Genomic DNA, 17,324 nt, shown 5'->3' on the forward strand with positions numbered 1-17,324 from the left:
AGGGTGGCAAAACAGATTTGATAGATGACTCAAATTTCTGTGTGTGTGTGTGTGTGTGTGTGTGCAGGGCTGAGCAGAGGGGGGGGCGTGGGGCCAGTTGGCATGAGCCTACACTCACTCACTCACAGGAGCAGTCAGTACTGCTCCTGTGAGTGAGCAGTACTGACTCCATTTTGAGACAGCCAAAAAGCTAAGGTGTCTTCACACAAACCCATGTCCAGCATTTTTTCTGTTGTTGATGATGAATTTGCCCAAAGCAAAGCACGTAAAGCATTTCTGAATGTGAAGAAGTGATGTCTTATATACATCTGGAATAAAAGTGCTTGCCATTACCTTTTTTATAAATCGTTCTAGTTCATATGTATTTAGAACTGATTAAAAATACTTAATGAGCAGTTTGAAATGGGGCCTACATTTCCCATCTGGCCTGGGCCTATTACCAGCTTTGCCTGGCCCTGTGTGTGTGAGTGTGTGTCTCCATATGTGCAGACTATATAAAGTGTGGTAGCAATGGCTGGCCACCTATATTCATACCATCTGGGGTGTGTGGGTGTGTGCGTATGTTTGCATTACTTGTCTGTTTGTATAACATATCCTCCCCCACCCTAAAAAGGTATTTGTTGGTGGTGCATACGTTCCTTATTATTGATTCTCTCCAGTTTTGTGCAGTGCTATATTACCTTAAGAAGTATAAAGTTACTTGCCAAAGGTAAAAAAAAATGTCACTCAGTGATTAAATACACATTTTAATTTTTGCTTAATCCTTGTCAGGTATATGAATAGGCTGTAATGGAGTACCTTCTTTCCTTTTGTTTATAAAACACAAAAGTATAACGTACATACACAGGACAATGGATTGGCAGCTTCATTTGTACAACCTCAAGTTAACTATGTTGCAAAACTCTACAAAATAATATTGAATGACATTTTCTCAACATGAATTCTAGTTTAAGGTTTCAGTCCTGTACACATCCTCCTAAGAGTAAGCTGCATTGAACTGAATGACATTTATTTCTGAATAAACATTCATGGGCTTGTAGAGTTCAAGGGGTGGGGAGTTTTTCCAGACATTTTTGTTTTTAAAGTTTCATTCATTAAGTTCCCCATTCATTCATTAGTTTATTCATTTTTCCATCAATTGCAATGGCAAACATTCTCACTCTTCTGCTGCTTGAAGCTTCTATGGCCTTAGCTAGACCTACCTGAAAGTCCGGGGGAGAGGAGGGGAGACCTCATATTGCAATTAATGTGAGATCTCACCCTCATTTACACGTAAGGTGCAACCTCAGGAAGAGAGGCATCATACCTGCCATTTTTTATTTTCTTAATGGGAGAGGAGCGCATGAACGGTTGTGCGCAAAGGTAAGTGTTTTTTAAAATTTCATTTCATTTCCCTGCTCCACCCACCCTTATCCCAATGGGCACAGCGCTCCTCCCAGCTCTGCGTGAGTAAACCCACAGAAATGGGCCACATGCTCTGCGGTCTCGGGATCAGCCCGGGACCGCAGAAAAAGCAGGCCCAAAATGTAGGGCTGTATCCTGGGGCAAGGGAGGGATGATCCCTCCCTGATCCCGGGATCCCCTGTACATCATGTGGACGCACAGGGACAATCCCGGGGTTTGCCCTGGGATATAGCCTTGTCTAGCTAAGGCCTGTGTTTTCCATCCAAATGGCATGACATTTGCAGGCATTCTGCTACCAAATGTCATGAAATTTACAGGTATTAGAGCTGCCAAATATCAGACAGACTGGACAAAGTGACCCTATTTTAAAGGCATTTAAAAGTGGGGTGCATTTTCCATAAGCTTCAGAACTAGCTTATAGAATACTATAGAAAATGGATTTAGAATATTCAAGCAACTTACCAAAGTTACACACACTCCTGCTTGAGCATTTTTTGCAGATATTAGATTGATCTGTGAGACAGTCATGTGTAAATTCATTCCATTCATTCATTCATTTTATTTCTATACTGCCCAATAGCCAAAGCAGTCCACAACATGATAAAACAGAATATAAACTTTTAACTTGTAAACAGTTAGAAGCTAAACAGTAAACAGTTTGAAACAGTTAAAAGTAATTAACAATAAAACTACTAGGATCTATCATCATTTTGTTTTGCTGAGCCCTCGAAATTATCATCATTCTGTGTAGCTCAACCCTCTGCCTACAGCCAGCTAAATGAAACAGATATCAAGCTCTGGACACCAGAAGGCATACATTTCAGCAATGTGTGAATCCCAGACCAGGCAACCAGGTCCAGAGGGTAGTAAAGGATTAGAGTCAGAAGACCAGCCATGTCAGAATTTCAAGAAAGACAGAAATCTAGATGCTAAAAAGCAGATCTGTGAGTTTCTGCTGCTACTTCAGCATTACTTTGGAACAAATGAGCTGACTTTAAGCAGAGTAAAGTGTTTTGGGGTGCAGGACATATGGACTATTGATGCCGGTAAGTCTGCTACAATGCTTCAGCAGTAATATTGGTGGATGAATTACACCAGTCCTTGTGTCAACTACTGTTAGGCAGGCTGCCTAACCTAATTTTCACATGATCAGAATTTAAGCTGAACCTTGACTTTCTCACAATGTGAGTTTGATACTGTGCTGTTTCCATCTCTGTCAAATACAGGTTAACTAGCATTTATGGATGAAGGCCAGGGGGAGCTCACGAAGCAAAATGTAGAGAAAATGACCTGAAGTTTTCTTACCAATGGAAACGAGCAATCACTAGCACGACAACGGCCATTCCTTTCTGGAATGGAGCAGGTCAGAAGAGTGGGTTTCTTTCTCCTTCACATGAGTTCCCACACAATTTAAATTGTACCTTAGGGGAACAAGAACCACAACTGCCATGGTATTTCCAAGCTGCAACTAATATTTTTGTTCATGCCGATGAGCTACTTTGTATGTTTCTGAGCTATGCTCGCGACGGATGCTAGCTCTGGTGTGCCTGGTTGAGAACTGCCCTGTTCATCTCAGTAACTTGGACTGAGTTGTGGACTGACTTCAGCAAAGTGGCGCCAATCGTGGGAATGCAGCTCCCATTTCACTAAGTTATACTTTAAATCAGGCTTTAGAGTCGAAGGCAAAAACCCACACCAAACATCAATGATGAGCAAATTTAGGGGCATATTTGTGGCTTTTCGGATCAGAAAGAAGAAGTGGGGGACACCTCTCTGTAAAAAATAAAGTAACCAGGGGTAATATTTCAGACTGAAAATTATGTGTGGTTAATCCCTTCCCAGAAAAGGTTTTTTTTTCCCCTTGAGAAAGGGAAGGGGGACTAGCTGCAAAGCAGAATTTTTTTGGTGTCCTCTCAAGACTTTTTAAGTGATCAATATGGATGAACCCATGAAAATCCCTCTTTATGCTTGGTGTAATCAGGAGGGAGGTGAACAATTTGCATAAAAGGAAGTCACTGACATGAACATTTTATTGTGAGACTATCTTGACAGTATTGGCTCCTTGGTATTGTAAATGGACCAGCAATATTTTTCATTTTATTTTCAAGCTTGGGTTTCAGCGTGGTTATCATTCGTATTTGAGTTTTCAGATTTAGCATTCATTCTATAAAAAGGCTGTCTAGCATTGTTCCAATGCAACTCATGAGAGGCAGTTTGATTGAAGCTTTAATAAAATTAACACTACTTTCTTGACTTATTTTCCTCTTTTCTTCTTAATCTTCTCTTCAAGATTAAACTCATCAGCACTTGACAAAAACTGCAAATAACAGCCAGATGCAGGAGTTGGCTTTATCTTTTTATGCAAGTATGTGGTGCTAATTAGTGCAAATTGATTAAACTTTAATTGCCTGATCCATGGCTAATTAATATTTATAAGATGAATGAGTAAGAAAGCCAGACATTTATTAAAACACTTTAATGATTTTTCGTATGTTTTGACAAAGCAAAGCAAATAGATGTTAGGAGTCAAAGGGAGTCAGACACGATGACTTCACTGTATCTCTGCTCTGTTTATACCTCTGAAGCTCACTTTGGGGGACCTTCCCTCCTCTCACCATCATACTGATCATTTATTCACTTACTGTCAACAAGTCCTATTTTGGACTCGGTTTCGCACGCTGAGTTAAATTCCACAATGAAATCATGCGATATCACCACATATGTAACCTAATACAAGTTGCATCACATGAAACCTATGCTCAGATCTTAATTTTAGAACACTTTGGACACACTGTAAACAGACAAAGCCTGTGTCAGAGTACGGCCTGGTTCAGACGACACTCTGAGCTTTGTGGTTAGCTTAACCATGTTCTGCTGTGGTTAACACTAACCACATGCAGAATGCTTGCAGACAACACTTTCAACCCTTTTGTGGTTAAGTTTTCTTTAACCACACGCTAACCACAAAGTGGTTAGTGGAGTACCTGATTCCTCCAACTGATCCACCCTGTATCCCAGCAGCCCTAGTGGTAGGAGCCCTGGCAGTTACAGCCAGCAGAGCCCATATGTGTGATGCACAGAGACCACGAAGAAGAACTTGATAGATACCCTCTTTCTTTTTTCTTTTTTAACTGGGGATCAGCTCTTAATGTTAAAAAAGAAAAAGCACTTCATAATTATATGGCTGCAATCCTGTTTGCACCTGTTTGGGAATAAAACCCGTCTAAAACAACAGATACTTTGGGGGTGAGGAATCACGCATAGGGATGGTTGCACTTTAGAAGAGCCCTGCTGGATCAGACCAAAGGCCTAACTAAACCAGCATTCTATTCCCATCCACAGTGGCCAACCAGATTTATTTATTTAGGTAACAAATTTAAATCCTGCCTTTTCAGTACAAATAGTGCTCATGGTGGCTAACAACAATAACACACAAGATGAAAGGCAGAATAATAATAATAATAATAATAATAATAATAATAATAATAATAATAATAATAATAATTTCTTACCCACCTCTCCAATTTGATGGAGGCGGGGAACTACAGTAAATATAAAATACATAAAACTGAATTAAAACATAATATACATTGTTAAAACATCCTAAAATTACACTGGATACTAGGCCTGCTGGAAGAGATCAGTCTTAATAGCTTTCTTAAATGCTGATAGACTTTTAAGTTGACGAGTCTCCTCCGGCAGGCCATTCCACAGCCTGGGAGCAGCAGAAGAGAAGGTCCTTTGGGTAATACCTGTCAGCCTAATTTTGGCTGACTGAAGTAGATTCTTCCCAGAGGACCTGAGTGTGTGGGGCGGATTGTACGGGAGAAGGCGATCCCGCAGGTAGCCTGGACCCAAACCATGTAGGTGATAACCAACACTTTATACTTCACCCAGAAACTAATTGGCAGCCAGTGAAGAGATTTTAAAACTGGTGTAATGTGGTCACCCCCTAGTTGTACCAGTGACTAACCTGGCTGCCAAATTTTGAACTAGTTGAAGTTTCCAGACTAGGCACAAAGGCAGCCCTATGTAGAGCGCATTGCAGAAGTTGAGCCTCGAAGTTACCAGCTAGTGCACTACCATCTTTAAAACTAAAACATAGAAGTATACTGAAAGCAAATATGTCTGCGAAGCCCACAAGCAAGGCATGAGTGCAATAAAGCCTTTCCACTTAGGTTTCCCAGCAACTTGTGTTGAGAGGTATACTGCCTCTGGTACTAGTGGTAATATATAGCCTTAACAATTAGCAGCTATTAATAGCCATTAGTAGTTTGTCTAATCCCCTTTTAAAGCTGTCCAAGTTGGCAGTCATCATATCTGTCTCCCAGTATTTTAAAACCCTCAGTGAATAGGGTGAATAATATACAACCCTCTTATTATCTGTGGGATTTTCCATTCAGAAGTTTTCCTAAAACACAATAATTTTTCAAGCCCATGCCATTAATGTGCATGCACACACACAAACACAGCATGTTAGTAACATTTGTTCATGTTCAGTGGGGAAATTTCAGCAAATCATTGTCATAATAATCCTATTACACAACATAAGCAATAATAAAAAAGAAACTTGTTACAGAAACCAACCTGTTAACATTATAACAGTGCAAACCTATGCATATTCACCCCAAAGGAAGTGCAACTGTGTTCAATGGGAGGTATTCCCAGGACAGTAGGCACATAAGCTTGTGATCTTCTGCAGAGTTACTTGACAGTAAGTCTCTGACAACATAGTGGGAGTTAATTTTAAGTAAAGATGCATCACATTTTCTAAAACCAATCTTGCTGTGCTGAGCAAAACAGAGTCAAACTTGTCAAGTGGTCTTCAGTTGGTGGACCGTGACCCAAAAGTGGATCATGATATCAGTCCATATGGGTCACGGCAGAGCTGTTGCTGCCATGTTGGGCAATTGTGAAAGTGGGTCCCATGTTGCAAGTTAAGAGTCTGAGGTGGGCATAGGCATGCACAAGGGGTGTGCGCAGACACACCCAAATATCTCAAGCAATAAGCACCTAATTGAGGGTGTCATTGAGAAGGGATCCAGAAGCAGTGGGAATGGCTGCCCGGCTGCCCTCCAGATGTTCCACTGCTGTGCTGAAGAACCGCTGCCTCCAAGGGAGCACCATTGCTCCTGGCAGCAGGAGCAAAAAGGAATCACTCTGCTGGGAACCTCTCTGCTGGAAGCCAGTCCTCAAAGAGGGTAAGAGGAGGGCCCCCGAAGGCTAATATCACCTCTTCCGGCCTGTGTCACCACAAAGACCCACCAATGCTGGGGCTTGAAGAACGTCTTCTCATTCCCATCCTCCACCTGCAATGGCCTTCCTGCAGTCAGGTAAGCCTAACGTGGAGTAGAGAATCAGGGTCTACAGTGTTTAATAAATACATAAATAATGTCCTATATGATTGAATATTCAATAAATATTCGCCTTAAAAAAATTCCCTTGTTGCACACCCTAATGAAATGTGCTGTACATGCCTATGCAGGTGGGCCTCACATCTGGACCAGTTGAAGACCACTGCAGCAAAAAGTTATGAAGGCACAGTTCCAACTAATTAGAAATCACTCTAATGTGTCAGCCGGAAATATGCGTTATGCAAGGTAGTCAAGTCTATAAAACCTTGTTATCATTTCTCCAGTGCAAAGCAGTAATGCGACTGGGTAACTTGCAAGGTGAGTTACCCAATAAGATATTAGAGAGGTGGGAGGAGAAGTCTTCTTAGACCTACTCTGCCCCACCAATTTCCCCATAGTTCCTGATGCATGATAGCTATGGAAACATACATCTGGACTATTGGTGCGGGAAAACTAGTGTGTTGAGCACCCGCCTCTTACCTGCTGTTTTCCCTCTGCAAATTGCCCCTTCCTAAAGCTACCTTGCACCAGATAAATGATAGGAGTGGATTTTGTAGCCCATTCTATGTCAGCTTTCTGCCCAGAAATCAATTTAAAAGCTACACTGTGAGCAATGCAACATTGGAGCTGCAAACTCAAGCAAAATTATGCAGCTCTTCTTCTACAAACTGTGTGTGTGTGTGTGTGTGTCATAAATTGTATTCCTAATCTATTAGAAATAATCTGTGCCTCCTCTGAAATACAGTCCAATGTTCCCTCTGACCTGTTCTGCATTATCCCCATTGCTTGTATCAAAGGACTAACGATATCCCATTGATTTTCACTTTTTCACTCAGTTTCTGATGCAACATTCTGTGTCGATCATTTTCACTCTGAGGCTTCCAAATGTCATTCCTTGGGACCTGAGTCTAAAAATGCAAGTCAAATACGATTAGCTCTTCAAACAGAGCAGGAGTCTTAAATATGCCAATAAGAGTTTTCTATATGTACACATATTAATGTAACTAATTCAGGTATTACTATTTTTATGTTCTACTTACTTTCTTCAGCCACCGAGAATTCACTTGCTCTTCTCCTGTTTTGATCTAATCACTTCGTAATGACATGCTTTCTCAGCTGGCATTCTGGGTGGGGGGGGGACCTCAACTCTTTTCTGTACATGCTCTTCTGGCATGTAGTGTTGGTGAATCCACGATGGTTCCACATGCATTTGCCTTACAAGGATTGCCACTGGGAATTCTAGTTCCTAGGACCATTCGTTTGGAAATGTCACTACCCCCACCACCACCAAGACATGGCAGTGAGGAGTATGGATTTGACTGGGGAGACAGCAACCACATGAAATGTACAGATGACCCAAGTTGAGAAGATATGGAACTAGCTAAACAGAAGTATGCTTAGTTGGGTAGATCACAGAGGCCTTAGCTAGACCTAAGGTTTATCCCAGGATCGTCCCGGGGTCATCCCTGTTCATGTAAATGACACACAGGATATCCCGGGAGCAGGGAGGGACGACCCCAGGATAAACCTTAGGTCTAGCTAAGGCTATAGTTTATAGTAAGTGTGAGAGTTTAATAAAGGTAGTTAACATTACATAACTTTTGTCCATGCACTTACAGAGCAGCAGACATTGGGCACATGGTCTGCTGAACACTGTCTCACTATGCATAGAATCCTGCAAAATCCCATTTTCCATTCTGAGATGAAGAAGAACTGGAGAAATGGCAATCTAGATGGAATATACCCAAACATTACAAGTAAAACAAATTCATATTGTAAACTGTGCAATTGCAAACTTCGGCGGTATCACTGTTTTAAACCAACATGAGCACCAGAATCATAATTTCTTCTGGTGTAAACTGAAAGTGTAGTACAACCCTTATCCTTTGATATGTTCTTTAATATCGAGAGTCCTTTGAACAAGATTGCCATGTTGCACCAGAAAATAATTTACCATGTTAAATAACCCTGCCAATAAAACAATAACAAGGCGTAACAAAGGAGAGATGTGGAAGAGGAAAGAAGAAGTAGAGATGTCCTTTGCCCACCTCTCCCCACCTTTTAAAGAAATGGAATAATAAATTATAGAATGCATTTTCAATCTCTGAGAACCAGCTATCACTTTGGATTTGCCGGATCTATTCATTTTATTTTCCCTAGATGTAACAATTAAGTGGATCTATGGAAAGCAGTGTATGGGACCCTTGAGGTCACAGTGGACGTGTTTCTCCGGTTTGCCATGCTGTGCTAAAAAAAATGTTCTCAGGGCCAGCAGCTGCAGCAGCAGAAAGAAAATACATTAAAGGGGGGGAGTCTTGAGCGCCTGTGAATTTATGAGAAGTGCATCACAAAGACAAATATTTCAGCCCTGCAATTCCATTCGGCCTTTTCAGCCGTGTGTCCATAGCAAGTCAACGGCTAAATTGAAAAATCAATTCCAATTTAAATTATTGGAATAAAGAACACCAGGAGTCAGAGATAAAATGGCTTTGTTCTCTGAGATCCTTTTTAATTGGAAAGTTATTTCTTCAGGGTATTCTAATGGTTCTGAGGGAAGGCTGCAAAATAAAGTTGATCGGCTGGGGGAAGGTTAATAGCTAATGTGCATTTCTAGCTACTCAGTGGGCTCCGGTCTTTATGACAGCCCCCATCATAACGTGTAAAGATCCACAATACTAAATCATCTTGATACATGTAATCTACAATATATTTTCTTCTATCTTCCAAGAAATCATTTAAGGACATAAACTTGGCATATTCATAGTACCTTGGCAGGCACTACAAAAGACTACATTGCCAAGCCGATGATTTTACAGAGGTCATCTGCCTAAAATCCTGGTGGCACTGAGCTAAAAGGAATATTTGGAGTCAACATGGCAGATTCACTTAGGTTATTTGTAAAAATACAAAGAACGACCTCTACCATGCCAGATATGGGAAACCTTTCTTTCTATTGCAAACAAAAAGAGAAGAATTGTGGCCTAGAAAGAACAGAACTCCGAAGCCACTTCTAGAAAAGTTGAACGCAGGCGTTTCAAAAGTGAACGCGTGGAAGGAACACGGGCATGCAGGCACCGCCCCTGCCTCTTCCACTCCCAATTGCTTCGTTTTTTCCTGGAAGATCAGAAGAGTTACCATAAACATATTCAGGATGCAGTTATAGGCCTCTGCATAATCGGGAGCCTTGCACAACCAGTATTCTCAATTGCACGGGATACTCTAACTTCATTCAGCAAATACAGACTTAGGACTCATCTACACCAAGCAGGATATTGCACTATGAAAGCTGTATAAAAGGCAGGAGCCACACTAAGCAGAATATAGTGGTATGAAAGCGGTATATAGTATGTCTCAATGGGCCCCAACAGTTGCCAGTGCAATTCAGTACCATTATAAAGCAGTAGTGTGGCTCCTGCCTTTTGTATACCACTTTCATAGTGGAATATCCTGCTTGGTGTAGATGAGCCCACAGTCTCTCTTCAGATTTTCCCTGTCAATATAGGTGGAGGGGGCACGACCAACACATGTCCCCATGTCCCCATCCTGTAAACACACACGCACACACTTTCAATTTTTTAAAGCCTGCATGCGGCTAAAGTATGTTGCTTATCTTTACAAACAGTTGTGGAACAAGTGAGTGAGAGAGAAGGGATTGAGAGCAAAGTCACAACATAGGGAAGGGAAAACAGTCGTCTTTCCCCCTTTTCAAACCACGTGTAATTATTCCTCAGGAACACCAATATCTCTGACCAGTTCACCAGTTCCTTTTGCTCAGTGATGATCACTCACCATGTTCAGACCATGGTTTAGATTAGGGCTGTGGACAGACCCCGAATTCTCTTTGCAGGCCAATTCAGAGGTGCCAAAATGGGTTGGTTGTTGCAGGTCAGGTGCAAGGCCAACTGGGAGACCCATTGGACTACCCCCTCCCAAACCCAGGGCCTTGCTAGACGAGGCCTTAGCGCGCTTTGAGGGCCGGTTTCCCTGCTGTGCATCCACATGACACACAGGGGAATCCGGCCCCAGGCCGCACTAAAGCCTCCCTTAACGCGCCATAAGCAAAGTCGCTTATGGCGTGCCTTTTCCGCAGCTCCGGCCTGAGGCCGGGGCTGTGGAACGTCTAGCGACTTCCATGGCTTTTTGTGGCTACTCGCTTACGAGTAGCCGCAAAAAGCCATGGACAGGGCACAGCGCTGAGCGCTGTGCCCATCGGGCCAGGGGGGGATCCTGGGGGGCGACACGGGAGAGGGGGAGGGAGGGCTGGCACAGGGCGACGAGGGGGAGGGAGGGCTGGCACAGGGTGACACGGGAGAGGGGGAGGGAGGGCGGGGAAAGAGGGGGCAGGAGGCTTAATTTTTTAAAAAAACCTTACCTTGTCCGCAGTCTTCGGGGCACACGTGGCCCCTTTAAAAAAAAATGGCCGACACTGCAGGGCTTCCATCGTCCCTGCACGTCGGCCGTCTAGGAGGCGGGGCGGGGAGTGCTAAAGTTAACGCGCCGTCGCCCCACCTCCCTGCCGGCTTATCCGGCAGGGTCTAGCAAGGCCCCCAGAGCCACTGCCCTGCCCACACACAGGACTTCCCTGAGCCACCTGACAGCCACCCATCCTCAATGAAAGCCTCCATTTTCAACAAAGCTGTCGGGTGGCTCTGGAATTTCTTAAGTTTAAGGTTTCAAACTACAGCAGCCATAAAGGGCTGTTTCCAGAAGTAGCCCTTTATGGCTACCATAGTTTGAGACCTTAGATTTGAGAAATGGTAGAGCCCTCATCTTCATTGAAAATAGTGTCTCTCATCAAGGATGGGCAGCTGCTGAGTGGTTCAGATAAGTCCCATGGGTGGGCGGGGGCAGCAACTCACCATCGCCTTGAGTTGGGCCAAGGTGGTCCGAATCACTTTGTACTGCCTCAGCCTGATCCGATCTTGATCCAGATTCAGGCCAAGGTGAACTGAATCAGCTCACCTCGGCTCAGATTCAAGGTTCAGGCCCAAAGTCATGAACAGCCCTAGTTTAGATCAGCCATTTCAAAACTAATGCCCTCCAGGCTATCATCATCCAAGCCAGCATGGTGATTGGATTATTTAGATGGCTGTGAATGAGCCATGAATTCCTCTTCTTTTCCTATGCATGTAAGAAGAGAAAAGTGGAAGTTTTTCCTTCCATTTTTGACAAAACATTTTAAACAATACATGCAAACTCATGTGCTGGTCTCGGACCGTAATAAAGTGACTGATTGATTGTTACTAAAGCCTCCCTTTGTTACTAAAGCCTCCCAATCAGTGACTGATTGATTGTTACATGCAAACTCAGGAAACGGTGGTAAAAACTAGGGGTGTGCACGGACCCCCTGCTCCGCTTCACTTGCAGATCCGTGATTTTTGGAGCGGGCCGCTTCACCCCACCCCCGCTCCGCCCACTTCCGCTCCGCTCCGCTCGGAGCTCCGGATCCGGATCGGAGCTCCGTTTTTTTCCCCCATAGGGTTGCATTGAAAGCTAAAAAATTATACAACTTTTTTTCTGTTCAAGTTAGAAACCTCACATTTGGCACCATGACACCTCATGGGGGTATACACACGCACGCTAAGTTTCAAGGCAATCCCATCATCCCCTGATTTTTGGGGAATTTTTGAAAATCGGGCACCCATTCACACCCCTTGGGATAGCTCCATCAATTTGCATGTTAGAAACCTCAAACTCGGCACCATGATAGCTTATCCATGTGTCCACATGAACACCAAGTTTCAAGGCAATCCCATCATCCCCTGATTTTTGGGGAATTTTTGAAAATCGGGCACCCCATTCACACCCCTTTCGATAGCTCCGTCAATTTGCATGTTAGAAACCTCAAACTCGGCACCATGATAGCTTATCCACATGTCCACACGGATGCCAATTTTCAAGGCAATCCCATCATCCCCTGATTTTTGGGGAATTTTTGGAAATCGGGCACCCCATTCACACCCCTTTCCATAGCTCCGTCAATTTGCACGTTAGAAACCTCAAACTCGCCACCATGAAAGCTTATCCAGGTATACATACGCACGCTGAGACTCAAGGCAGTCCCATCATCCCCTGTTTTTTGGCAGGGCTTAAACCTGCAGACCTCTCAATGGGGCCATTTCAAAGGAAATCCCAACATGCCATGAATTGGGGAGTAGATCAACCTATATGAATCTTCTTCCACACTTGAAAAATGGATTTGGAACTTGAGCACAGGAAGGACTTCTCCCCTGAGTCAAAGCCAGACACACAAAACATCCCTGCAAGGCGGGCAGGGGAGGAGAGAGGGAAGGCAGGCAGGCAGGCAGCAGACATTTCTGGGGGCATAAGGAAGTGAGCCAAGGAAGCCAGTAATGCATATAAAATGGAATAAATAAATAAATAAATAAATAAACGAAGGAGGGGTGGAATTAAAAGCAGCAGTGTTGCTGAATAAACAACAAGAAGAACTTTAAAAAAAAGGCTATATCTGTCTTTTACCAGTAATAGGGGGACGTGCCCGGGGGAGAGGGAAGCAGCTGCTAGTTCAGCTCAAGAAAGCCATTGCTTCACCAAGAGCTCTGAGAAGTAAACGCTCACTTCAACTCATAATAGGCATCGCTCCACCACTAAGAAGTAAACGCTCACTTCGACTCATGATAGGCATTGCTCCACCGGGTTACTCTCTTTGGAAGGCTCTGATGGCATTCCAGTACAGGAGAGAGTGGGGGCACGTCCACAATGAGATTATTATTATTATTATTATTATTATTATTATTATTATTATTATTATTTATTTATATAGCACCATCAATGTACATGGTGCTGTACAGAGTAAAACAGTAAATAGCAAGACTCTGCCGCATAGGCTTACAATCTAATGCCCTAGGGGAGCTCATCCCCTTGCACCACATCTTTTCAGTTGTTCCCCAAAGTTAGGGTGGGTAGCAGTGCGCTCTTATTATTGGCTTAGTATATGATTTCAGGTTGTGTTTGTGCATTTGGTGGGGCTACTGTGTTAAAAAACACTGGGAAAAGTCCGTTCAGATTAAGAAAGAGAAGTTTCCCAGAATCCCAAGTTACCCGTTTTGCCTATGCCCTCCACTAACTTTGGGATCATGTGATCATGACCGGGAGCTGACTCTGCCCCTCAGCCCTTTGAAAAAGGTATTTTTCCCGCCGATTTTTAAAAAAATTCTAGCGCGCGACCCTCACCACGCAGAGAGGTGAGAGTAGTCTCAAAATGACCCCCATCCACGACTCTCTGTGCACAAGAATTTTCAGAATGATAGCTTAAAAATCAACCCAGTTATCCCCAATTCTTTTCCTCAATGCAATCCTATGGGCGAAAACCGCCGTTTGACCCGTGCTGTCCGTTTGTTTACCCGATTTTAAAAAAATTCTATCACGCGACCCGCACAACGCAGAGAGGTGAGAGTAGTCTCAAAATGACCCCCATCCACGACTCTCTGAGCACAAGAATTTTCAGAACGATAGCTTCAAAAACAACCCAGTTATCCGCAATTATTTCCCGCAATGCAATCCTATGGGCGAAATGTTTTCAAGATGGCGATCGGAGCGCTCCGCCTGAAAGAGGAGCTCCGAAAAATGGCCGCTTCTCTTCGCCTTGCTTCTAGGGGTCCGAGGTCCGCTTCTACTCCACCTCTGGGTAAGGCGGAGCAGGCCAATTTGCTACTGCTTCTCCGCTCCTAATCGGAGCGGAGCACATGCCTAGTAAAAACAAACCAGGATCAAACTGTAGCTTAACATCCCAACTAATTAGACCTACAATAACCCATGGAGTTTTCTGATTAGACATGGATAGGATTGCACTGTTAGTTGGGCTTAGGTCTCATTCCATAATGCAGTAAATGGAACTTACCTGTTGTGCTTAACTTTTGCTGGAATGTGCCAACGACAATTAAATACAGAAAAAAAGGGAGGCATAAAAATCCTATCCGGTATGCATAAAGTTCCAAATGTAGAAAATATTATCATTCAATAGTCTTAAGATCATTCAATAGTCTTAAGTTTAGGCAACCTTTGCTCTGCTGGGGAAAAAATCCCTTAAAGATCTATTTGGGGCAGCTGTAGATTAGAAGATTTAAATGGGCATTTAATTTGAAATTAATAAAACAGTTATGGTATGTGTTAAGAAAAGTTACTGAGGTTTGCTTAGTATATTTAATTAGTGTAAAAGAGATAAATCTCGTTGCCATGTAATGAACTCAGAAGTGCAGATACAGTAAGTGTGTACTTACGTTCCTATTATTAATGCATTAAACTTGTAAGAATGTTTAGGAATTTAATTAGCATTTAATAAGATAGCTATAGCAAATTACAGTAGTTAGATGTTAAATGTAAATTAATATTTTTAGTATTTAATTGATATTAACTAATTAATTACTGTTTATTACATGGCAACTAGATTTATCTTTTTATAGAGTTATTAAATCTAAATTAAAAAGTGCTATTTTAAGTGGGCTCCACTCAATTAAAATAAATATATTCTAAGTTTGGGATACCCATCAGTTTTATCCATGGAGGAGGTGGGGATCATTTGACATATTAGTGAAAAGTTTATATTGTGCCTTGAGAAAGTGATTTAGTAAACATGAATAGCTTTACAGTCCTCATACATAAGTTCTTTTTGGATCTATCCCCTAATTCATACAGCAGAAAGAGTAAAAGGTTGTTTTTCAGAGAGCTTTACACATAGTATTGAGATGTGCACATTTTGCGGCATGCAAAGTTCTTCATCAGAAAAAGAGTTTGTGCCCAGGAGCTAAGAGGAGAGTAAGGGAGTGCCCAGAACCCAGGCAAATACCCAGTATTCTCTTTGTCTGTGGCAACAAGTAAGTAGCATATGAACATTTGGCAAAAGAGGCTGATGGTTCCGATTTCAGTGGGGTTGTGAATCCATTTTTGCTTTTGGCCTTGTTGGTGTAAAGTAGGGTGACCAAATGAAAAGGAGGACAGGGTTCCTGTATCTTTAACAGTTGTATTGAAAAGGGAATTTCAGCAGGTTTCATTTGTATATATGGAGAACCTGGTGAAATTCCCTCTTCATCACCACAGTTAAAGCTGCAGGTGCCCTGCCCTCTTTTAAATCTGGTCACAGTATAGCTGCAGCATAGCTCCTGCAGCTTTAACTGTTGTGATGAAGAGGAAATTTCACCAGGTACGACATGCATACAAATAACACCTGCTGAAATTCCCTTTTCTATGCAACTGTTAAAGATACAGGAGCCCTGTCCTCCTTTTCATATGGTCACCCTATTAAAGCAGGGGTGAGCAACTTGCGGCCCTCCATATGTTTTGGCCTACAACTCCCATCATGCTTCACCATTGGCTGTGCCACAACTTGCCCACCCCTGGCATAAAGATACAGGTACGCCTGCATTGATCCCCTGTTGGAAATTGGATGTATATAAAAAAGAAAATGTCAGGGGGGTAAACTACATGCGATTAACATCCTGTGTAGTTTGAGCCTTACAACACTTACAGCAGCAGAAAAAAACAGATAAAAGGCCTAGCGGTGTTGATCAAATTGAAAATACCATGGCAAGCATTGTAATTAACGTGTTTCCAGAACCTGACATGCTCTCTGAGTGTCATTCCCTAGGTTATTACAGATGGAATTAGAGTGTCCTTTCACTGTCAAACTGATATATACTGCTAGAGCAGTGCTGAAGTAAAAGTACCGTTCACCACGTCTTTACAGGATTTAAACATCTGCTGAATCCCGTTTATTTATTTATTTCTCCTTGGTATCTGGAAATAGCTGCACTGCTCAAAAGGTTTAAGTTTGACAAGAATAGCCTTCATTTAATCCTACAACATTTTGGTTTTCTGTCTCTATGTCTGCTTTTTTCTGCTACAGGACAATTAACTCCTATATCTTCAGTATATACCTGGAATAATAGCAAGCCTTTAAATTTAAGTGCCACATTTGTGAGACCTACTTTCCACTTCCTATATACATACAAACACACATATACATACCATATTTCTTCTATTGTAAGACACACACTAATTTCAGTACCACCAACAGAAAAAAAAAAACCTAAGACACACCCACGATTCCCCCATTTTTAGAGATGTTTATATGGGGGGAAAAGTAAGGTGACCATATGAAAAGGAGGACAGGGCTCCTGTATCTTTAACAGTTGTATTAAAAAGGAAATTTCAGCAGGTGTCATTTGTATATATGCGTTACCTGGTGAAATTTCCTCTTCATCACAACAGTTAAAGCTGCAGGTGCCCTTCCCTCTTTTAAATCTGGTCACTCTAGTATAGCTCCTGCACCTTTAACTGTTGTGATGAAGAGGGAATTTCACCAGGTTCTCCATATATACAAAGGACACCTGCTGAAATTCCCTTTTCTGTGCAACTGTTAAAGATACAGGAGCCCTGTCCTCCTTTTCATATGGTCACCCTAGGGAAAAGTGTGTCTTAGAATCTAAGAAATAGGGTATATTTCTAGTAGATTGCAATGGGTTTAGTAATATAAATGGAGATCTAATTATAAGAGTGAGAGCTTGTGTAGCATAATGGCTGAGACCAACAATGTAATACTATGCATGT

Source organism: Elgaria multicarinata, chromosome 5 (assembly GCF_023053635.1).
Source record: "Elgaria multicarinata webbii isolate HBS135686 ecotype San Diego chromosome 5, rElgMul1.1.pri, whole genome shotgun sequence".
In the NCBI taxonomy this organism is placed as follows: Eukaryota; Metazoa; Chordata; class Lepidosauria; order Squamata; family Anguidae; genus Elgaria; species Elgaria multicarinata.